Source organism: Protopterus annectens, chromosome 1.part1 (genome assembly GCF_019279795.1).
Source record: "Protopterus annectens isolate FY-2018-M chromosome 1.part1, PAN1.0, whole genome shotgun sequence".
In the NCBI taxonomy this organism is placed as follows: Eukaryota; Metazoa; Chordata; order Ceratodontiformes; family Protopteridae; genus Protopterus; species Protopterus annectens.
The window spans coordinates 1,320,352,430-1,320,378,266 of NC_056726.1; the positions used below are offsets into that span (position 1 = coordinate 1,320,352,430).

At 38.9% G+C, this 25,837-nt stretch overlaps 1 long non-coding RNA gene across 2 annotated transcripts in view; it reads left to right on the forward strand.

Moving 5' to 3' along the window:
* Positions 1–25,837, forward strand: part of LOC122810239 — a 531,132-nt gene that overhangs the window by 241,170 nt on the left and 264,125 nt on the right. Inside the window, exon 3 of one of the 2 annotated variants that reach the window (XR_006366069.1) lies at positions 241–306. The exons of the other annotated variant lie outside the window; for it this stretch is intronic. This is a non-coding gene — a long non-coding RNA (uncharacterized LOC122810239). The remainder of the gene's footprint in view (positions 1–240; positions 307–25,837) is intronic. 2 annotated transcript variants of the gene reach the window in all.

A 25,837-nucleotide genomic window follows, 5' to 3' on the forward strand; every position in this document is an offset into this window, starting at 1 on the left:
TCTGTTTCTCCAACCTTTTCAATGGATTTTGTAAACCAACATGTTTATAGTTCACTATCCTGGACCATCATTATTAGCCTTTCATTAGCCTCACCTTAACAATTTCTGAAACAAATATTGGTCAACACAGCATTGTTCCAGGAGATCTCTGTAATTGCAACTATATTTATATGTTTTCCACTTTTCTTTCCTTCTCATCTGATTCTTCTCCTCATATTCTTTCTTTCTCTTTTTTTGCAGATTCAGTTGCTGTCCGATTTTTGTGTACTTCTGGTTTTATTTCCATTTCCACTTGCCACAAAAAAGGTATTGTTAAACTCTTTTTCTTAATTTCTCCAAGTCTTTTGGGTTTCTAATACCATGACAGGAATAGACCCCATTCCTAAGTGAAAGTACGATTAAAGTTCATGAAATCAGTATTGTTTCAATCTTTGATGTCAGCCAGAAGTGCTCTTCACAGCACCTGCAGTGTTCCCAGTAATGACTCCTTCTGCAATTCCTACAGGGTTCCATGCATTGGTAACATATCTAAATACGATTGTAGAATCTTTTTTATAAGATCAGTTGCTCCTACTACTATTGGAACTGTCTGGGTATCTTTCTTCCACATTGCTTTCATTTCTGCCCGCAAATCCTTATATTTTATGATTTTGTGTCTCTCTGTACGCAAGACACTGTAGTCACTGGGTATGGCGATTTCAATGATTAATGCTACTTTTTTCTTCTTTTTATGTTGACCACTATATCCGGTTTTCTAGCATCTGTCTTTTGAACTGTTGGTAATGGGTGATCCTATGTGATGTAGATATCATCATTTTCTATGGTGCTTTGTGGCTCATGTTTCCAGTGTTTTTCATCTATAACACCATAATGATTGCCCAATCCCCAGTACAATAGTCTTGCCACATTATTATTATGCCTTTCAGTATACAGTCGTCCTGCCATTAGTATGTCACAGCCAGCAACGAGGTGTGTAACTGTTTCCAATTCTGTTTTACAAAACCTACATTTGTCTGTTTCTCCCACATGTTCAATGGACTTTGTAAACCAATGTGTATGTAGCCCACTATCTTGGGCCACCAATATTTTAACCTTTCATCTCTTAGTTTGAATTCACCCCTCCGTAACCATTCATACATTTCATCCTGATCAACATGAGGTTCTTCCAGAAGTTTTCTATACTTGCAACTATATTTATGCATTTTCCACATTTTCTGCCTTCTCATCTGGTCCTTCACCTTATATTCTTTCTTTTAATTTTTGGCAGATTCAGTTGCTGTCTGATTTTTATCTACTTATGGTTTGATTTCCATTCCTGCTTGATGATGATTTGCTAGATTAAACAGAGAAGTCATCTTAGATTTATTCTCCTCATGTTTCAAAACTTTCACTATGTTTGGGTCTTATGAGGTCAGCAGATATGTGTGCAGTCCCACGATTGCAGATCTATACATGCAATCAATTTCAAGGAGGCCCATACCTCCTTTGGAATGGGGAATATATAATCTTGGTATGCACTTTTATAAATCATTTGGTGAGCATGAATCATCCTTCTTGTTTTCCTGTCTAATCTGTCCAACACATTTTGGGGCCAGTCAATCACTCCAAAACAATAAGTTAGGACAGGAAGAGCAAATAGATTTATAGCTTGAATTTTGTTCCTAGGTGTCAACGCTGTTTTCAGGATTAATTTAAGTCTTCTAGTATTCCTTAGTAAGTTTTATTCACATTTGTTAACGTTTTATTGTTGATCCTTTTATCAATTCCCAAATATTTATATACTCATTCTTGCTCAAGTTCTTTTATATCACATTCTTGTCCCAAACTGATGTTTGCTTGGTGCTGCAGTTTTCCTGCTTTAAAGGTTGCTTTTGCACATTTATCAAGACCAAATGACATTCTTATATCATCTGAAAAGTTTTGACAACTTGCAGTTGTGGTTTCAGTTCCTCATCTGATAAGCTATGCAGTTTTAAATCATTAGCAAAGAGAAGCTGTTAAGTAGACATCTTAATGGATTAAGGGCAAGACTGAATAGCAGCGGTGACAGAGTCACCCTGGAATATTTCCCTTTGAATTTTTATCCCTGGGATAATAATTTATCCTTTATCATGGCTTAATTGCAAAGTGGTCTGCCACTGTTTCATGGTCATGTAGCCGATCAGTGTAGGGTGTATCTTATACATTTTTAAGCACTCTTTTATCCATGAATGTGGGATACTATCAAGTGCTTTTGTGTAGTCAATCCATGCCATACTTATATTCTTCCCCTTTTTACAGTTCTCCACTATGACTTTATTTAACAACAAATGATCCTTTGTTCCATATGACTTTCTTTTGTTGCCCTTTTGTTCTATTGCCAAAATTGAGTTTTCTTTTAAATGACTATAAACTCTGTCAGCATAAATTCCCATGTGTAGTTTATACGTTGTCGGAAAGCAGGTTATTGGTCTATGATTTTTTGGGTAGCTTGCAGGTTCACTCTTAAGTAAGAGCATTGTTTTTCCTGTTGTTAGCCAGGTTGGTGTCTGTTTGGGCTGCACATATAAACAATTCTTACTCATGGCTAAATCTTTGTTCAAAGATGTTAATTCTTTTAACCAGAAGTTAGGCACTGCATCTGGGCCAAGGGTTTTCCAGTTAGAGGCTTTTCTTAACTTTGTTTCAATCTCTCTGGCCTTTACTTTATCCCATTTTATATCCTGTACCTTTAAACGTCTTATTCTTTCTTTTATTTCTTCTATCCAATTAGCATATTTGTTATGCTCCACAGGATCTTTATAAATACTTCTCAAACATATATGCATTTATCTGGGTCTATGTTGGTATGTCAGAAAAACAATTCATCTAATCCCGTTTTAGTAAACACACTTTAGTGAAAGCACTCATTATCAAAACTGCACCTTACCGAAGCTCGCATGATCGACAACTACAATAGCCTATAGCAAAGTAAAGCACACTATTTAAAGTTATTTGCAGGTACAACGATGTACTACGTACCTAATGCTACCATGGCGAATGTAAGAGGAACTACCTCCCGGAGTGCTAGGACAAGTTTACAGCACAAGTATGTCCCAATGACGTAAAAAGCTGTTAATCATAGATGGATACACGTATAACCTAGAGAAGTCCACAAAATGTAAGAATTATTGATGTTGTACTTGCAAGTTAACTGACAAATGCAAGGGTTGTGCAATAACTGTGTGTGTAACGTTGGGTGAAGAATTACTGAAATCTGTTAATCAAGATCATGCAGGAGATCCAGTACAAGTAGAGAAATATAATGTTTCTCAAAGCTTAAAACAAAAGGCAACACTATCTTAAGACTCCCCTTGTTTGATAGTGGATGATGCAATAGCTTCGTCCTCATTAGAATATGCACCTAGTCTGTCAAGTAGACGTGTTACTGCAGCAAGTCAGGAGAGCTCAACTAAAATGTGGAGGTAAATCTGGCATGGCTTAGTGGTAAATCATTTCATGTGTGGTATGCATGGTCCTGGGTTCGAGCCTTGCAGAGGCTGTTTATTTAGGTTGGGAGGGTGGCCTAATGGTTAAGATGTTTGCCTTACAAACACAAGGTGCAGGGTTTGAGTCTCACAAGGGATCATTGGTTAGGCTTAAAATAGCTCACAAGGGCAGTTAGCTTAGTACTAATCTATAAACCTATGAATCTATAAAGCATTAAAAACTGATTTGACTCTGGCTAATTTAAATGTACTTGATTGGCACTTAAAAGGTGGTACGTTTATTCAAAAACAACTTACTGACAAGAATAAGGGCACTACTGTTAATGTGTTTACCACTGAGAAAAATTTTAATGATTTAGCTATATCAGGTATTTGGTTGATGGATGGTACCTTTTTCCTTAGAGGTATAGCTTGCCACCAGTTGTATACAATTTATTCAGTGATAAAGTGTGGAGCATATTCAAAAACTGTGTCATTGGTATTTTGTTTAATGAACAAAAAGAGTTTGAAAGTGTATAATTTAATGTGGCATTGTATTTTTGCACTACTACAAGAGAATGACCTATGTTATAAGGTGAGATATATACTTTCTGACTTTGAAGTGGCTGCCATAAAAGGTATTAAAATGAATGTTTCTAATGTGGCCTGCAAAGGATGTTTCTTTCACTTTGGAAGAAATATTTGGAGGAAGGTACAGAGCTTAGGTTTGGGTTCCCTATACAATGGGAATATATAATTTCAAATGTCTGTTAAGAAACTAGCTGCGCTAGCTTTCTTACAGGAGAAAGATGTTACATCTACATGTTTTGAGTTGAAGACTATATTTCCTATTGAAGGGAAAGAGCTGCTAAAATATTTTGAAGAATGGTATGTTCTGGGAAAGCCAAGATCTTTTCTACGAGATCTACTACACAGATTAGGTTTCTGCCATTATTTTCTATTAGTTTTTGAAATATTTCAGTGCTTAATGACCTGTGTCTTCCGAGAGCACAGAATTCAATTGAAGCCTGGCACCGTCAATTTAAGTGTATCACGGGGAAACATGTTTCAGATCTGAACAGTATTATCTGTGCTATCACCAGGGAACAGAATAGAGTTGATGAGATACATCTCAGAATGTGCGCAGCCTGCCCACCATCTCCTAAGAAAAGAGCATTGTTATGCCACCGTCAGAAACAGTTTGAGACAATATTTACTCATAAAAAGGATTATTCTACTATTGATTATGTGTCTGCCATAGCACATCTGTTGAAGATGTGAAGAACAGTTTAAATTTCACAATTAGACCTCCGAGTCATGTTTATTAAGTTTGCTTTTGCTATGTTGGATGTTGGATTTGGTTTATGAACGTTTGCACTTATGTTATAACTTGGAATTGCAGTCTGGTAGCACTATGGTTGTTTCTCTCACATTTGCCTGGTTAATTTTCGATGTTTTGAGCTTCGGTAAGGTGCAGTTTTGAAAATGAGTGCTTTCGCTAAAGTGTGTTTACTAAAACAGGATTCGATGAAGTGTTTGTTCGACATACCAACATAGACCCATTTATCTATATAGAAATATTTCTTCATTTTTTGGTGGTCTTTCAATTCCTTTTAACTTATTTCCCAATTATGTATAAAACTTTTTTGGGTCATCAATAAATTGCTTATTTTGTACTTTTCCTTTGTATTTATCTGTGTATCTTCTAAGTTTGTCTGCCTGTGCTGAGATTTTTAGTTTATTTGCGATAGTGCATGATAGATCCTGATCTGTTCTAATACGGCGCATTGCTTTTCTCACTGGCTACTAATAAGTTTATAATTGGCTACTAATAAACAAGTCAATGTGAAGACACACTCCCAACCTTAATAAACTTTGCTGTCTCTTCTCTTCTTCACTTTACAAGTAGAGTTTGTATTACTACTCACCCCCTCTGCGGCCTTCACTGATAGTTTTGCACTGCTTGCCTCTCTGGTTTGGCTGGTTTCTTTGCATTGCACCTGGTTTACACCCTTTTTTGCTACCCCCCACCCCCAATACTAAGTCTATATTACATTCCTGCTGTTTATGGAGCCATTTTTAAATTACTAGTCTCCCTTTCAGGATACAACTGTTCATCAGCAGTTGAATTCTGCTCACTGATAAGCCATCAGATACTTAGCTGGTGATCCACAGCTTGGAGGGTTTTAAGCCCTGCTCCTTTCACCCATGCTATGCACAGGATCACTTCACGCCCCACCCTGCCCCCACTACATTCTAGACACTAACCCCTCCCAATAACCACAAGCCAATCAGAGCAATGCTAGTAACCTATCTCCTCTGCAGCCCACAGTACCCCCACCCACTTCCAGTCTAACTGCTCATCTGACACAGTCATGCTACTACCTAATGTGCTTATATTCCTTACCTGCACTCTTCTTGCACACCTTACATCCTACCAGAACTCCATAATAGACAAACCCCACCACTATCACTGCACCCTTGCTCTCACTTCTGTCCATCACCCAGCTACTAATTACACTTGTCATATCATTACAATCTCTATCCCAATACACCCACCATACTACCAGTCACCTATTACATTCAAACAAAAAATATCCCTAAAATGTGACAGGTTAATTACCAGATTTATAAAACTTATGTTTACTGCCCTATCTAAATTAGCCCTCAGTGGTAATATCCACCCTAACCCTGATCCTACCATTACCAACTCTCCACCTAAAAATCTGTCTAATAGCTGCTCCTTCTCACAACTAACATCCAACAGAAAGCCATCTGACCTCCTGTTCATGTGCTAAATATCAGAAGTATAACTAATAAGCTCCATGACCTAAATGCTAACATAGCCTTATACTCTCCTGATATTCTCATCCTGACTGAAACCTGGCTGAAACCTCACATCAAAAGTGAGGAAATACTCCCAACAGGTTATAACATTCTTCGAGTTGATAGACTGTCTAAGAAAGGCGGTGGTGTGGCTCTAATGTTTAAACACCACCTCAACCTCCAGATCCTAAGCACATCTGCCCCCCCACATTGGAAATGAGAAATCTTATATGTCAACCTCAGACAAAACCCAAATAAACAATCAACACGATAGGATGCTACTTCCCCCTGGCCAAAACATCCCACCCCTGGAAAACCTCCTGAACTGGGCTAACCATTCCCTACTCCAGGAAAGCATAATCCTAGATGATTTTAATATCAACTGGCTATCTTGCAGTAACAATCATCCAGCCCAGCACCTAAATCTTCATGGTTTCTCCCAACTAATACAGTCACCTACCCAGATAAATAAAAACTCTTACAAACATACTACTCTCGATTGGATATTAGTTAATAAAGACCCTCACTCATACTTAGCTGGCTGTCTACCAGAAAGCCTTAGTGACCACACTCCAACAGTCCTTCTGAGACGCCACTTAAATTGTGCCCATCATCTATAGGCAAATCTGAAATAGGGTAAACTTTAACCCTGTCTCCTTTATCTCATCCCTTCAAAAATGTGATTGGACACCACTAAAGTACCTTAATGTGGATGAAGCCGTCCACTTCTTCAATAGCACTTTCCTAAACATCCTAAACACACATACTCCTCATAAGAAATGCCAGAGTCAAAACACAGTACTCCCCTTGGCTACAAAAAAGCACCAGGGCACTAATGAAAGTCAGAGATAAGGCCTGGGAGTACTGGTGCTTAACAGAAACCCCCTCTTCTAGACAGTCATTTCTAGAGTTGCGCAACAAGGTCAAAAAGCAAATAAAAGGAGATAAAACCCAATATTATCAGTCTGCCCTAACTCCTCCCATCACAACCCTAAGCGGTTCTGGTCCACAATAAACTCCATTCTCCACCCAGGTAAAGTAGGCACCCCCCCCCCAACTACCACTCCCCATTCCTCCAGCAGTATTGCTGACTCATTCAATAAACACTTTACTAAAACCATTCTGTCTTTGACTAAACAACACAACCCTCTACTCACCATCCCTACATCAAAACCATATACTCTGCCCACAGTCTTTTCTTTTTCATCAGTCCCTACTTCCTATATAAAAAAAAACTTCTATTGAAACTTAAGCCTACAAAACTTGCAGCTGACAATCTCCCCTATGAATACCTAAAAATAGCAGCAGAAGCCCTAGCTTATTCATTCTCTATCTTAATTAATCGGTACTTAACAGAAATATATGTCCCCACACTGTGGAAAATATCCCACATCATTTCCCTCCATAAAGGTGGCTCCTCTACTGAACTTTCCAATTACCGCCCTATAGCCATCCTTTCTCCACTTTCCAAGATACCTGAGAAATGCATCCATTCTCAAGTCTTAGACTACCTCTTCGCTAATAATCTCCTCTCCAGCACCTAGCATGGCTTCAGACCATACCACAGCACTACTACCGCCTTGCTCTCTTACACTAATGCTATCCTTCATCATAAAAATAATGGCCTGTTCTCCTCTGCTATATTTCTGGATCTATCCAAGGCTTTTGACATGGCCTCACACAAACTACTAATCTCTGTTCTCACTAACCTTTTCTTTTCCCAATCAGCTACTGATTGGTTTCGCATCTATCTAAATGGCCACCAACAATTTGTTGTCTGGCATAATGACATATCTCCTCGACTTCCTGTAACACTCAGTGTTTCCCAAGGCTCCATCCTTGATCCCCTACTATTCTCACTCTTCACCAATGATCTATTCACAGCCACCAGGCATGCTTCAGTTATACAGTATGCAGATGACTCCACCCTCATCTGCTCATCCCTAACTATACCTGAACTTTACAAGATCACACAAGAAGCCTTTACATCTGTAGAAAACTGGCTATCTAATGCCCAGTTATTACTCAACCTGAGTAACACTAAACTCTTTATCTTCCAACCCACTAAATCTAACCCAATTATTCCCCACTTAAAAATTCTAGCCAAAGACAATACCATCAACTCGCCAACAGAACACACCAAACTACTTGGTCTTGAGATTGATAACAATCTCAGATTTGACACTCACATTTCTCTTACAATAAAAAAGGTACACACAAAACTAGGTGCACTATACAGAAACAAACAATTCCTCACCAAGACAGCCAGAATTTATGCTGCCAATTCCCACCTACTCTCCACTTTACTCTATGCCTCCACTGAAAAAGGGCCTGTGTCCAGCTGGAATTTCCTGGCAAACAAATGTAAACAAATAAATAAATAAACAAATAATAAATCACATCTAAGTATTTTTATTGATCTTTTCTCTCTTCTATACTCTTCTAACAGTGACGCTTCTTGTCTTAATTGCTTTATAGTTTTCTCTGTTCGATACTTCCATGATGATATTCAATTTCATCCCTTCCTTCCCCTCACTACCCTGTGATCTTGTGGTAGAACTTTGTCAGTTATTAATTTAGCTGCACAGTAATATATCCTGTTTACTTGTGTAATATCGCATGGATCTGTATGGACAGTCATAATTACTGTGTTTATTTGATTTATCAAACTTCCGACTTTTTGGGGTTTTTGGGTTTTATTGACCTTCTGCAGTCAATGTCTTTCATTGATCTTAGTATGTCTATCTATCTGTATTAAATCAAACGACTCTTCTCGTAGCTCATTTTCTTCTAAACTGAGGGCACATTTTTTTTGTTTTCCATTTCCTGCGGGCATTCTATAGAAACTTCTATAGCATCTTCCTGTGGCACATTCTCTTCAGTTTCATCCAGTGCCATCAATTGCTCTGTCATATGGAAACTCACATGCCTATCACTCCCCAACACTGACTGCATCAGAGTTTCCACAGTTTCCTGTTCCTTTCCTTGCTGCCCAGCTTCAAGTGAGCACTTCTACTGGTTTCTTGTGGAAGGCTCCAAAATATCTTTGTATAGCACCTGACCAATTGCTTCCTGTTCCACTGGTTTCCCCTTAATTTGGATGCGCATTGCTCTATCCTGTTGTAGTGCTTTCTGGATTAGATTTTCTGCACTGAATCCTTCACGTCTCAGGTACTCCATAACCTCAGTTTTTATTTTTTAACTTCTCCATTACTGATCTCCTTTTCTACTTTTCCTCTTTATCTCCTTATTTTTTTTTTATTGTAAAGTTTTCCATATCCGGATTCCTTTACCTGTATTTCTCTTCAAATATTTTTGGTTCTGCTCTTTTTGCATTCATTAGTTTTGCTTTTTCCTTTGCATAGGTAGTACACCATATTAAATCTCTTTTTCTTTCCCATGTCCATATTTCTTCTTCAGATGTCTCCTGATCTTCCTGTTTCCCCTTACTTTGGGGACTCGTTCCATCATGCGGTGATGTAACCTTTGTTAGAGCTTCTACACCAAATCCTTCAATTCGCAAGAACTCCATAACTTCAACTTCTATTTTTTTTAACTTCTACTTTACTAATCTTCTTTTCTACATTCCCTCTTTGCGATATTATATTTTATTGTGAAATTTTCCATATCTGGATGCTTTTTCCTGTATTGCTCTTCAGATATCTTGGGGGCTGCCTTCTTTATATTGATTAATTTGGCTTTTGCCTTTGCATAAATATTACACAATATAATAGGATGGTGCAGTGGTGCAGCGGTAGCATTGCCACCTCACAGCAAGAGGTTCTCCAGTTTCATTCTTGGCTGGGGTGCCTTCTGTGCAGAGTCTGCATGTCCTCCCTGTGTTTGTGTTGGTTTCCTCCGGGTGCTCCGGTTTCCTCCCACATTACAAAGACATGCATCTGGAGCATTTCTCCCCGAGCCTTGGCTGAAAATTGGTTTGTTCCAAGTTGGACTTTTCCAGTTAATAAATAAAATAAACAATATCAAATCTCTCTTTCTTTCCCATGTCCATATTTCTTTTTTATACTTTTCTAAAATCTTTAGGTTTTGTTGTTTATATTTTCTCACTTCCTCAGAAGCTTCTTTTTCCAAACAGATCAAAGTTTCTTGGTCTATATATTGTTTTTCACAAATCTGTTGTATTAATGAACACAAATTTTTATTTGAAGCTTCTGACGTTTCTGACAGTTTTTCTTGTGGAAGTATTTTTCTTTCCTCTAATTTCTCTCTTAATCTTTTTGTATATCTTGTGTCTGGAGATTCTGGGCTATTTGCATAATAGTAGCAATACATAATTTCTTTCATATCCTCAATAGTCCACTCTATCTTTCTTATGGCTCTTCATTGGCCTATCAGCTTTTGTGATTTCTTTGGACTACTACTTCCTTTTACAACAGGGAGGCCATCCTCCCCCAGGACCTGGCCTGGCCCCATTGTGGGAATTTTTCTGTATTTTGAGGATTCTACACTGTAATTTTTTCCAGTTCTGGCACCAGTATGGCTATCAGGATTGGGCACTTTTTTATCCTGGGTCTTGTGCACCCAGCTATCATTTTTAAATTTTGACCTACTTCTGTCCATGATATATGCTGTATAAATACAGTGTATATATCAGTGTCATCTTGGTGAGATTTTGTGAAAAACAGGGTCCACCTTGTGAAGGTACTCACCAAGACTTGAAGATGAATTCAATTTCAGCAATACTACTCTCCTTTGCTTGCTGACTTACCATCTCTCCATTTGGACCCCTGAATAGCATGATACATGACCTGTGAAGCCCAGTAGAATCTCTAGTTAACCATATATTCCAGACAGGCTTTGTACAAAATGAATGTAGGACTGCAATAGTTATCCATCTACACAACGGGGCTTTCTACAGACCCTGGGAGCTATAGACCTATACGTCTGACTAGAGTTATATGCAAGGCCATGGAAACAATTATCATGGATCCGATAAACAATGACATGGGAAATCTACAAACACTGGATCCTACTCAGTTCGGTTTTGTCAAAGACATGTCTTGCCTGCTTAACCTGGTGGATTTAATCAAAAAGGCAACTAAAGTTCTGAATGAGAGCAGAAGAGTGCATATTGCTTTGACTTGAACAAGGCATTTGGCACAATTTCTCACTCAGGCATTATAGATAACTTACAAAATTAGGCATAAACCCATATGCCACCTGATGGATAGTCAGCTATCTCACTGATAGGGCATAGTAAGTTAGGCTAGGAGAATCCACCTTCACAAAGATGCCAATCACTAGGGATTCTCACAGGGTTCAGTGCTAGACCCTCTCCTTTTTGGCATCTACTTCCCTGAATCAAGGCAGGCATCACAGGCCTTTGCAAACTAGATGTGGCCATCAAATCCTCTAAAGAGACAGATACCCTTAAAGAGGGCCTGACATAGACAAACAACTGTGCCAGATCCATGGATGAAAACTCAATGTGCAAAATGCATAATATTATCCTTTGGAAACATGGCCATACCTGGAAATTACAAAATAATTAATACATCCTCAAAAGCAGACCCAGTGGTCAGGGATCTAGGTATCTATATTGACAGTAACTTGTCCTTTGACCACAATGTGATTACTATGGTTTTACACAACTAATAAGTAAGGGAATGACATTCAGGTCCAAGGAAGTCACTATTCCACTGAAATCATCTTTCATCAGACTCAGTTCTAACAACCAACACCATTAGAATACACTGGGATAACTACATAAGCCATGGTGTACAAATGCTGAGGAGTTAACATTTTGCTCACTTTTGTGTGCTGAAATATAATGTTTTTTTTTAGATTCATAGATTAGTACTAGGCTAACCACCTTTGTGGGCCATTTTAAGCCTAGCCAATTACCTCATGTGAGAATCAAACCCAGCACCTTGTATCTGTAAGGTAAACACCTTAACCATTATGCCAGCCTCCCACCCTAAAAATGACTAACTATACCTGTCTTGCAAGTCTTGAACACAGGGCCCTGCACACCATTGCCACACCAAGTTACCACTAAACCATTTGAGCTTTTATGCTGCTTATACCAATATTTTTGGAAATCTGAGTAAAATAGTACTTATTTAGTTTAGAAAAAAACTGCATTTGGCTAAAAACAGCAACCAAAACCACCTTGGCAGAAGCAAGCACAGGTACATTCATTGAACATCTGAGGAATCCTGCTCTATCTTTTGCACTCTGCTGTGTGTTTCCTATTTTACTTCTTGAAAAAAAAATATGGTTCTTGGGTCACTCAAATGAGCACTTGTGAACTAATGCTTGAAAGGGGCTATAAGTTGTCAAGGATCTACTTCCTGTTTTCCATGGTTTGAGTCCATCTGCCTGTGTGACTGAGCAAATCCTTTAATGAGACAGTGTTCCTGGGATGAGCCTGAAAAAAAGATCCTTGTGGATCAGTCCTCTACTTTATTTAGAAATATAAGAATTAAAAAAATAAATAAACTTGATCTGGTCTTTCTTGGACAATTTCAGCCATGATCAGGCAGCAAAGGCAATGCTAATTCCAGCATGTGGACAATTTACTGTCACCGGTCTACTCACCTTAGCTGTCTTCAAAGGTAAGCTACTGTAACTATGAGTTAAATTTGTAAAGATCCTGGTGGTTGAGGACAAATTAGAATAGATTGGACTCAGAAGTGATGGGCATCTACCTCCTTGACCATTAGGAAGTTCATGAAACGTTATCTGACTTTTATTTGCAGTTAACTCCTACATGCCCAGAGAATATATTCAGTCTCCCTGCTTTAAGACTATAATGTAAGCCTGAAAAGTAAGCATCTAGAAACTTTTGTGATCCTGAGGTCAAAACTGGACCTTTTACTAGCAAGAAAGAAATGGGAATAAAACCCTTATTCTAGATTGTCTTTTTTGAGGAGAGAGAAAAAGTCAAAGGAAATTGACTGAAATGTTTTCTTTCATTAAAGTCTGAAAGAAGTAGCTCAACATGCAAATGAAAATCAGGCTGTGTCACTATGGGGCAGTTTTCCACAACCATATGTGCTGACCACAGGTTGATGGTGAGTGAGCAGCCAAGAATAGTTTATGCTACAAAGAAGAATGACCCTCCAGCGAGCTGTGTGCAGCTTTGTCATGCACATATTGCTGCCCTGTCCAGTAGTTGTGCTGGGCATTCCACTGTTAGGAAACAATCTTTAGATGCCTTGTAATGCTGCAAGCTGTCTAACAGTGGCATAATCTGATTTCTCCACAGGGAATGAAGAAAACTATGGTAGACTCTTGTTCAATTATATTAAATGAGCTTTCTACAACAGATTCTGCACCCACGAAAATGGCATAATCCTCATCCATGCTGATGTGAGCTATATTCTTCTTACCTGAACAGCTGATCAGTGACTTTGGAATAGACAAGATACTCTAACATTCACATATTGTGCATCTTACTATGTTTTTGTTTATTCTTTGGGTTCTTTACAGTCTGCAGTGTCTTTACCTGAGAAATGTTTGACCTCCATAACAGAAAAATATCATGGGGTTCACATAAAATCCTCTGCAAAATGGATCAGTTGAAGATGGCTGTGTCTGTGCAGTTGCACACAGAGGCCTATTGCAATTGACCTATTTGCCTCATTAACAACACCATACAGTATCTTGGAAGATCTGAAGATGTGCTCTACTGGTTATATCCAGTGGTGTATCTGCATCAGATGGATCCTGTATATTCAGACAGTTCTCAAACTCATCCAAACCCTTCTTGATAATCTATAATTGCATTGTGATTATTTAGGTCATGTAGGTGATGGGTCTATATTACAAGCTCGACCGCTTAGGTTGTCATACGCCTAAATGTCAACACTTAAATGGCGAAAGCTTAAAATAGTGAACGGTCACATACACAAATTCTTTCCTTGGGAAAAAATTTGCTAGGCCATCGCAAACCAAAATAATCTTCCAAACCCTAACATAGTGGGGGGCTTTGCCCCCCACACCCCCTAACTAAATATACCAACTTTGAGATCGGTCTACATTGGGGAAAAGGCAAATTCCCAATAATGGCCAAGCAAATTCTTTCCCCGAGGAAAGAATTTGCGTATGTGACTGTTCACTATTTTAAGCTTTTGCTGTTTAGGTGTCGACATCTCGGCATTCGACAACCTAAGCAGTCGAGCTTCTAATAGGAACCCGTAAGTGATGTCTCAAATCAACAAGGCAGCCCTAACAGCAGTCTTCAAAAAAATAATGTGAAATGCCCTGGATATCCTAGCAAGAAGCTATGAGTATAGAAGCTGTCTCTGTCTGCAGAAAATGAATCCTGAAAGAACACCATCCATTAGTGGATTTTAAAAAGATGAGGCATATCTTTGATTAGGTTGTACATTCTATTAGCCTTATTTGGACCCAAGAATAAGGTATCAGGTTACTCCACATTACTGTGGATACATCCAGGACTGCATCTGCAAACTGAGAGGATAATCAGTGACACTGATGCAGTTTGAGACCATTACCATCTCTTGAAAATGCTTATAAGCTCAGTCTAAGTTCCTATCAGCCATTTGTCAGTGATCACTATCAACCAAAGAACCCTCACACCTACAAAATATTCAATAGGAGTGAATTCACGTGACCAGGATAATTATGGACCTGACCCCTAATTCAGGGACATATAAGTCCAGCAAATGCCATAACAGAGATACAGTCAATCTGCAATGCCAGGATAAAGTGGCTTAAAATGTTAATGCATGTTAATTTCTTATTCATATTGGTAAAACATCTGTTTTCTGAAATCTGCAATATGGGTGCTTCTGTGGCATGAGAGAATGGGCAATCTTATAACCTTTCTCTGTGAATTTAGAAAAAAAAAGAAGAAATGAAAAGGTATTACTCTTGTAATTGAAATGTGACTTGAACATTCTGGCTTAAGGAAAGAGCTAATTGTTTGTATATGCTTATATGAAAAAAGAGTTTGAGTTAGGAAGCTGATGGGCCATAAATGAAAATAAACATCTGTTCAAACAGGAAGCTGGCCAGGGATGGGAAAGCACATTCCTTCCTGTGTGAATGTCAAAGAACCTTGTTGATTATCTCTGGTTTCTGTGGGAAAGAAATAATAAGCTTAAGTGTATATTTCAAGCTGAAGCCAGTATAAAGCCAATTCTACTTAGAAGAATTTTATATCAACATCTAGGTAAGTACTTTATGTAATTTACCTTGTATGTTTTAGTAGTTAGCATAGCAAAGGGATCAGTACTCTTTAAATTAGAGTCAGATAGATTTATTCGGCTACGTTAGATTTTTCTTTATTTATTCTATATCTGTCGTAGATATCCTCAGTGAGGCTTGGTCTGACTTCTCAGGGGATGAGGTAGCCATCTACCAGTAGCAATCTCATAACCAGGTTCAGGGAATTTGAGTAAATGTGAGAAATGTAGGCGTATGTTTACTAGAAAACCAGGATGAGCCCACCTGGTGGAGCACCATGTTGACACAGGATTCCTGCAGCTTATCAACGAAGTACCGTTCAGGGTGCCTAAAAGAGTTAGGCAAACACTGAGAGAGGAACTACACAACATGTTGGAAATTTAGGTAATCCAAGTTTACAGCATTGCCTGGGGCTTATCAGTAATACTGGCACCAAAGAAAGATGCCAGCACATATTTTGTGTTGATATAGCACACTGAACAAACACAGAGTCAGAGGATTACTCCATGCCCAGGACTAGTGAAGCCTTAGAGTAGCTGCATGGAGCTAAGTATATAACCACTACTGACTTGACTAAGTGATACAAGCAGGTAACCTTAACACCTGCAGCCAAGGAGAAGTCAGCATTTGCGACCCTAATTAGATGGCATAAGTTTACAAAAATACCCTTTGGAATGAATGCACTCATAACTTTTGAGAGGCTCTTAATCATATGTTGATAGGAAAAGGAGACTGTATTTTGCTTACCTAGATAACACTGCTATATACAGCTGGTCATGGGCAGAACATGTTCAGCATGGCAGTGAAGTGCCGAACTGTCGGTAAAGTATAGGGTTGACAAATAAGCTTAGCAAATGTCAGGCTGGTATCTCAGAAGTATCTTATCTGGGTCATAGAGTAGGTGATGGAAACATTAGGATCGAGCCAGTCAATGTCAACGTTATTTGGTCATAGCCTATCCCTACTATCAAAACATGTGAGGGTATTCTTGGAGACAGTGGTGTACTTTAGGTAGTTTATTCCTCATTATAGGATGACAGCCACTCTCCTTATGAACATTATCAGGAAAAATAGAACAGTTATGGTTTTATGGGGTCCAGACAATGAATGGCATTTCAAACCCTAAAAGAGATTTTAAGTAGATCAGACTAGCCAGTTCTGACCAAAGTCAAGAATTCATTGTGCAGGCAGACACTTCTAACCATGTGCAGGTGGCTATAATTAGCCAGGTTTCCTCTGCTTGAGCTACAGAATCCAACAGAGGAAGAATAATATGAGCCATTGACAAAGAATATTTGGACGTAGTCTGGGATTTGCAAAAGCAACAACTCTATCTGTATAACTAAAAGTTCACTGTGGTTATAGAGTAAAAGCCTTTAAAGGGGTTACTAGAGCAAGTATGTAGACCAGAAACTTCTGAAAAGGAGGTTAGTCTTGCAGTTATACAATATTACTATACAGCATAAAGTGGTACTGCTAATACCAATGTAGATGGTGTGTCCAGAAATGGAATGGGATAGTGTACTAAAAGAGCACACCCTTGTTTCAAGCTCCATTTCTTGAGAGGGTATTGTGCAGAAGACCTGCGTGATGTTCCTTTGGAGGATAATTACAATGCAGGTTAGAGAAAATGTATTTAAAGTATTAAATATTTTTTTCTTACTGCAGACTGATGATACATTTGCAAAACTATATTTAGGATAAGCAGATTATAGATTTGTCTTTCTGTTGAATGAAAACTAGTGACCTTTTGACCTTTCTCAGTGAATGTTAAAAAAGGGCTAAAAGGAAAAGCCAGTGTATGAAACTTGTAACGAAATGTAAACTATAACTTTCAGCAGTTAGAGCACAAATTTATTTAATCCCATTTTCTTATTTCTTTTTCTGTATGGGAGTGTCACATTAACTGTCACCACCCTTCTCAATTCAGAGTCACTCTCCGACCTTCTTCTCAATTCAGGGTCACTCTCCTACCTTCTTTGATAGTCATAGCTTACTGTTGCAGGTCTTCTCTCATGCATTTCAACTGTTGGCTGAGCCTTGTCTTTCATTTTGGGTTCTTCCTGCATTTCCCAAATGTTCTATTTGAAGTCATCTTTTGAATCTCTTCATATGTGGAACCACAATCATCTGTTCTTCATCTACTCAGCAATACCCAGGGCAGCTGTGATTTCTGATGTCCTAATTTTTTCATCTGACCCATAGTCTGTATCCTACTACCTATCTCAAACACTTCATCTACTCCACCTCAAGCTTTCTCAGCTGGTCTCCGTTCAATGTCCAGGTTTCTGCATCATACAAAAGCACTAGTCACACTATTGTTTTGAGCACCTTAATTTTCAGCTTCATTAGCATCCTTTTGTGTTACACTGCAATGGCTGGATAATTCAATGCATTATTATTTTGTGTTTACTATTATTTTATTTGCCTTCGAATAAAAATACCTTGTGAGTTTGATCCCTAGACATACCTAGGGTGTAGCTGTACTTCTTACCAGGTAGAAAGCTGTAGGGAATTGGATATTTCTGCTAGCTTTCTTTGGGAATTTTGTGTGTGTGTGTGTGTGTGTGTGTGTGTGTGTGTGTGTGTGTGTGTGTGTGTGTGTGTGTGTCTGATAGCCTTCTCTGGGAATTGTGTGTGTGTGTGTGTGTGTGTGTGTGTGTGTGTGTGTGTGTGTATACATATGAAAATAATAAGTCATTTAAAAGGCAGTTACCATGAATAAGAGGCACTGAAAGGCACTGGCTCACAGAGAGAGCTGTGAGAAGGGGCCTGTCGTGGTTGGCCAAATACTCAACTCTGTTAAGTGGTCAGTATGTAGTCTAAGTCTGAATATAGATATTAGAAACCCATACTAAGGGCAGCAGTGAATGCTTAATTTATGATCTTGAGGCTTGACTGAATTTAATGAACTGGTTACTGAATCAAAACTGAGTGCACATTTTTTAACTTTACTTTTTAGGCATCAGTGTTGTGACTTAAGTGACCATCACTTTGGGGGGCATCAGACCTAATAAATGAAGTGGAGAGGTTCCAGGCATCATTATCCTGTTCCTTGGGCATTCAGTGTGAAAATGTGTTTGGTGTGGTGAGACTCAAACTCCATCCGTGCTGTATAGTCATTAGATCCCATGTTCCTTTGCTTGGATGACTAATAAACAGAACTGATTGTTTCTTTTGTCTCTTCTCTTGTGTAACTGTTGAACAGGTGGAGGTGAAAGATCGATAAAATGGTTATAGAAAGCTGAAAGCAACATGCTTGATACCAAAAATCTTCCATTTATGCAGACTATATGTGCATGGCACTGGTGCCTTGCCATTGGCAGGACTGTCTTGGAAAAGAGCACATAATAAAAAGTAAGATGCTGTGCTCTTATTAGTCACAGATGTATTTGAACCAGGTCTGAAAGAATACAAACTCTAAAGGCCAGAGACAGTGCTCACAGTTTTTGTACTGGTTGTCCCCTGTCAACAGTACACACACGTGTGTATACATAATATGTATCTGTACATACAAACACACACACACACATTTATATATATATATATATATATATATATATATATATATATATATATATATATATTTATGGGTCCATTTTTAAATGTTGAAATGCCGAAATCTCGACTTTTAAAAGAACGTACCCAAAACATCGAGACTTTGGCATCTCGACATTTAAAAGTGAAAAAAAAAAACAAACAAAAATAAACTAAAACAAACTGCGCCCCGCCCACACCCCCCTACTTAAATATATCAACTTCGAGATCGCACTACAGTGAAGAGAACGATAAGTGCAACGGGAACATTATCATTCTCTTCACTGTAGTGCGATCTTGGAATTGGTATATTTAAGTAGGGGGGGTGTGGGGGATGCAGGAGGGCTTGGCCCCCTGCAAACACTTTATTTCAAGTCTTTGTTCCCTCCCCCACTTTTAAATGTCAAGAACCTGAAATCTCAATGTTTTGGGTACATTCTTTTAAAAGTCAAGATTTCGGCATTTCGACATATATATATGTGTGTGTGTGTGTGTGTGTGTGTGTGTGTGTGTGTGTGTGTGTGTGTGTGTGTGTGTGTCCTGTTCAGTCACAGCCTCACCTCAGGCTTTGTACCTACCAAATGGTGCACTGCTACAGCCATCCCTATCCATAAAGGGGGAGCAACTACAGACCCTGGGAATTATCGCCCCATTAGCCTGAGAAGTCTGATATGTAAAGGTATGGAGTGCATCATCATGGACCTGATTAACAAAGATACAGGAAATCTCCAAACTGTAGACCTCATGCAATTTGGCTTTGTGAAAGGGAGATCATGCCTGCTCAACCTAGTTGACTTTTTTGAGTCAGTCACCAGAGCTGTGGATGAAGGTAAGGCAGTGCATACAGTTTACCTCGATCTGGCCAAGGCCTTTTATACCATTCCTCACTTGGGAATTATTGATAAACTCACCAAACTAGGCAACAACCCACATATTACTAGGTGGGTTGCAAATTGGCTCACAAATAGAACACACAGTGTGAAAGTAGTTGACTCCAAGTCAGACTGTCGAACAGTCACAAGTGGAGTCCCACAGGGATCAGTCCTGGGTCCTCTCCTGTTCGGCATCTACTTCTCAGAAGTCCAGGCCAACACAAAGGGACTCAGGCTGACCAAGTTCACAGACAACTGCAAGCTGGGAGCCATTATTAACTCCCCAAGTGATGCAGACATCCTACAGAAAGGCCTCACTGGGACCAATGACTGATGATGAAACCATGGCCTTAAGCTTAATGCCAAAAGATGTCTCGTTCTCTCCTTTGGTAAAAACTCAGTTCCCACTAATTACCACATTGATGGGAGCCCACTGAACACTGAAGACATTATAAGAGATCTGGAGATGCTGGTTGAGAGCAACCTCTCCTTCGACTATCACACTGCCACTGTAGTCAGAAATTCCTTCTATGTGGCACATCTCATTACCAAGGGTTTTGCATTCAGGAAGAAAGAGGTCATCATCTCTTTCTACTCTTCCCACATTAGACCAGTCATTGAGTATAATGCCTAATTTGGCATGTACTTCACTAGACACCTACAACAGCTAGGGAGGCCACAGAAGTATCTCATGAAGAGGATCCTAGGCATTAAACACATGTTCTACATGGACAGACGAAAAAGACTCCAGCTATTCTCTGTCTCATATCGCCTACTTAGAGGCGATTTTTACTTGACTTATAAAGTCTGAACCAACTCTGTTAGAAATGATACATCTAAAGAAATCCCAATCCCTCCGCACCACATGCTCCAGAGACCTCAAGCTCATTACCACAATCAACAGAACATGCTGGAGGGACAGGTTCCTCACCCAGACACTGCCCATGCTCTGGAATAGACTTCCTATACATGTCAAGCAGAGCACCTTGCTGTCCCTCTTCAAGAGAAATCTTGAAGAGTGGATGGGTAGTAGAAAGTTCACCCCGGGGATCACCCCAATGGCTCTACATGATAGAGACACTGGTAACTAATGTCAGGCGTCACAATGCCAAGGCACTTCTATGGGCTAGGCTTGTAAAGGCTTCAGTGCCATTAGCCAAGTACATACCTATGAACCTATGAACCTATATATATATATGAATCCCTATCAGTTGATCGAGTTTTCAGGAACTCAAAATTCATATGGTCAAGACCATGTGATCGAGCTTTTGAAAACTCAAAGCTTTTGAATGGCGATCAAGGTACAGTGAGGATCAGGAAATGTACCCTTTTCTTCAATGTAGTGCGATCTTGGAATTGATATATATAGTTTGGAGGAGGTATGGGGGTGCAGGGGGTTTGCCCCAATCATAAACATAAACAAGTAGATTTTTATGTTTTTTTTTTGATGTTCAAGTTTTCAGAAACTCGATCATATGGTCTCTTCCATAAGAATTTCAAGTTTCTGAAAACTCGATCTATATATGTGTGTGTGTGTGTGTGTGTGTGTGTGTGTGTGTGTGTGTGTGTGTGTATAAGGATGAAAGCTCTCAGGTTCAAATGTCAAAACACTTAACCAGAAACATTGAAAACCTGGAAGGTCAAACAGCAAAGACCTTGATTGTACATGGTCTTGATGCAGTGAAGATTGTGGTTTTGCTCCTTCCCCATCTCAGTTTGAATATATAATTAACAGGGAGCTGTGGGGGGGGGTGCTTGAAGGCCCCTGCAAAAATGCAGGTGTTATGCATTTTTTTGTTTTGTTTTTCGATGCAACAGGTTTTTGATGTTCCCCGTTTCACCTTCTTCATGTTCACTCTTGTGAGCTTTCCTCTTTTTGACATTATATTATATACATACACACACAGACACGCGTGCACACACACACACACACACACACACACACACACACACACACACACACACACACACACACACATTCTGAGCACTTGTCAATATTTTATATTAATTTTGTTAATTTTGTGCTGGAAGACTAGATTATTGTGCTTCTTATTTTTGACAATGTTTGATTGTCATTTTATTTGATGGCCACCCCAGATGATTTATCTTGTTACATTTTTTTGGTAACAGCTTATGTGGAAATAAATGTATATTTTATATTTTGAATCTTGCTGGTGCTATTTTTTGTTTTTATTGTTGTTATTTTTATGTGCACCAGCTTTCCCAGTATGTTCTGAGCACTTGTAAATTATATGTATGAGAGATGATATAGAGAACTCTGTATATCTATATCTAGCTCTTTATTATCTATATAGATATATTACTATACATATATACACATATCTCTCCCTTTGTCTCTCCTCTTTTCACATATGTATATATATATATATATATATATATATATATATATATATATATATGTATATATGTGTGTGTGTATATATGTATGTGTATCTTATATGGAAAATGTGTAGTCGATCAAACAAAATACTTTTGAAAGAAAAACAGAGAATATGGAAAGTCCCCAAAGACAATAAATAATTGAAGATCAGGACTCAGCCCTAGCTGAATGCCAGACTCTGCAATTAGGGGTAGCAATATTACAGCTAAGCTTCATTCAATACTCCTGCTGTTTCCCACTCTTCTGTGATCTCTTTTTTATCTTTGGTCAGCCTTGCCAGTTCTCACCCTCCTTTTCTTGTTTCTAAAATGTACCTAAAACATCCTTCATTCCCTTATGGATCTATCCTGCTGTGTGTCTTTCGGCTTTAGCGTTGCTAACCTTACCATCTTTGTTTCACTTGTGCTATATTCTTTGTACTGTGCCTTTTCATCTCCCCACCTTCTCCTCTACACATCTAGGCCCTATGTTTTCATGACATTTCTAGCTTCACATTCCTATCTTACCCAATTGCTTCTTTTATTTTGCCTTTATATCTTTTCCTGACACCTTTGCCCACAGCCCATTGTTCCCAATCCCTGACCCATTTTCCTAGTTTGTTTTGCTCCCAGTCTCTTAACACATCCCTGACTACTTGCCCAGCACATCATAATCTACCCATTGAAATCTGACACAGTTTGGTTCATTTATTCTTACTCAGAATACTCTGCTACTCTAAACCACAATGTGTTTTAACATGGACATCCATGATACTTTCTGCATTCATTAAGATAATGCTCAGAATTCTGTTCATTCTTTTCTCTATTGCCTGAAGCCCTCATGATCCAAGACTGTATTCAGCTCCTGTTCCATCTCTATGCTGGAGTTTAGTATCTCTCAGTATGCTTCTGGCAGATTCATATTCAGCATAGATATCATCTTCTTCCTCCAACCACACACCTTCATTCTCTAATCCACTTTCTTGTCCTCCTCTTATGATGCATCAGGTGGACAATACATTGCAATAATTCAGCAGACGACCCTTCCGAGCTCTACATCAACTGCCAGGGAACTCCACCTGGTTCCTAATCCTTATTTATGTCATTTGTCTCATTCTTCCTGGTTGGGCGCTCATTATCTTCTCTTCTCTTCATACCTGATTTTGTCACTTCTGTAGATTGCTTCTCTGCCCCATCTGCATCGTGTTTGTCATTCCTGAACAACCTACACACATGCACTTCATGTCTCACTCCCTTTTCTCATTAGCCAATGATTCATTGATTCCAGAAATATCTACTATGTCATCCTGCACAACTGCTTGCAGATCCCCTTTCTTACCCCTCAAACTCATGGCACTGTAGAGTCAGCGTATCCTACTACAGTCCAAGTCAAGTTCCCTGGGTATGTTGTGCAATTTAATCTAAAAGAAACTGATTTCTGAAAACAGCTTCAGTTTGTCCTTTTATGCCTGTGCCTTGTAATGTACTAAATGCACATCATAAAGTCCATTCTTTATTTACTTATTGCACGTGTTTAATGGAGTAGCACACTGATTCAAAGGGATCTATTTCAGCACAGTACAAGGTAAGCAAAAAAAAAAAAAAACAACATTTGAAAAGGAGCATGAACTTTACAGGTAGAATATGTGAAAATATTTACAATAACCATAACAAAACAGAAACTATAGAATTATGATGTATTTATTTATGTTTGTTTACTGGGTTAATCCCACGAGGATAGTGACATGTTTTCCAGAGACACCCAAGGTGACATGCATACTAGGATCATAGGATCATAGGAGGTTACTAGGCTATTGGTCCTGAGGCCCTTATAAGCCTAGCCAAGAGTTTAGCCCATGTCTAGACAAATCATCACCCGATGCCCCTATCCAGCAGGGACACAAATGGTATACCAGGGTTAAGAAAGCACTGTTCAATAACAATGAGAAAGAGGGAATTAAAAGATGAATGAGTGAGGGCAGAGAAATTATATTATGCCTTGATTTATCTGTTGATTAGCTGACATACTGTTAAATGAACAATAACTGTGTGAACTGCAAACTGCAAGAAATAAAAAACAAAACATAAACAATATTTTATCAACAGTGTGCCTTAATTTATATTAGTTGTTAGTGAGTACAGTGGACTGCTACAAAGGTTACAAGCTATTATACCACAAGGCATCACTCTTTGAACACTGTTTAACATTATTTTCCAGACTCATAGATAAAAGATGTCACGCCCTGCAAAGATGAACAAGGGGTATTCGGTTAATGGGTGGCCACAACTATGTGCACAGGATTCTGACTACTATAGTGCATGCAAGAGCAAAAAATCACCACCACTTATAACATGTCCTAGGGGAAATAAGCTAGCATGTTTTTGTCTGAGTATGAGAAAGTATGCCAAATTCTAAGTCCGACTTCTCTGTGTTGTCAAGAAAATATTTACTGCAAAGTATTGGTATGTTCAAAGAAGGCGCAGTAAAGTAATTAGCATCCCTGCTCTGTGAACTATCAGGAATCTGCCAGTGACACTAATGCTTTCCAGGAAGGGCTGACACAGGCAAATGACTTGTGCAAGAGCTATGGAATAAAACTAAAGCCAAGAGATGCATAATCGTATCCCCTGATAAGTTACTTATCCTTGGTAACAAATGCCTAAGAGATGACCCAATAGTCAGGGACAGGGGGACACATGTAGACAGTAATCTAGCCTTTGACCATCATGCATCTACAGTAGTTTGGAAATCATTCTATGTTATGCAACTTATAAACAAAGGTATGTCATCTAGGACCAAGGCAGTCATTGTTCCACTGTATTCAATGTTGATCAGACCTATCATTGAGTACAATGCCCCCTTTGGTATGTACCTAACCAGACACATCCAACAATTGGAATGTCCACATATGTTCCTCACTAAAAAAATACAGGACATAACATGTCCTATGCAAACCTTCTCAAAGCCCTATCTCTGTATTCTGTCTTCTACAGTCTGGCATACAAATCGTTGTCATACCTCACTCTGATGGGCTGCCCGCATATCCGCAAAGCAAACAGCACCAGCATTACCTATTGTAAAACCTAAATCTTGTCTGTGATATAAATATGACCTGCTGGAGAGACAGGTATGTATCCCAGGGACCAGCCCTTCTGTGGAACAGACTCTCCATCCATGTGAAGCAAACTTCCTCCATAACCCAATTTAAGTGGAACTTGGACAAATGGATGGGAAACAGGAAATGCATCCCTGGTTTAGCATCTATGTGACACAGACAGCCTGTAAATGCTTCATCTCCCAGGCCCTGCTGGTAAATGCTTCATCTCCCAGGCCCCTGCTTGTAAATCAGTCATCTTCCAAGCCCCTGATTACACTGCTCATTTGAGATGCATGTCTAGGCTTAAAAAAGTTCCCAGTGGTTCTTAGCCTGGTATACACCTAAGAACCTAGTAACCTATGAACAAAAGATATGCATTGACTTTCCCAATTTGTTTCCACAAAAACAATGCTAATGAACATACTTTATGTGGTTTGGTTACATGTTCATGATTCCTTTGGTATGAACTTATAGTAAGAATATATGACAAGCTTTCCACTGA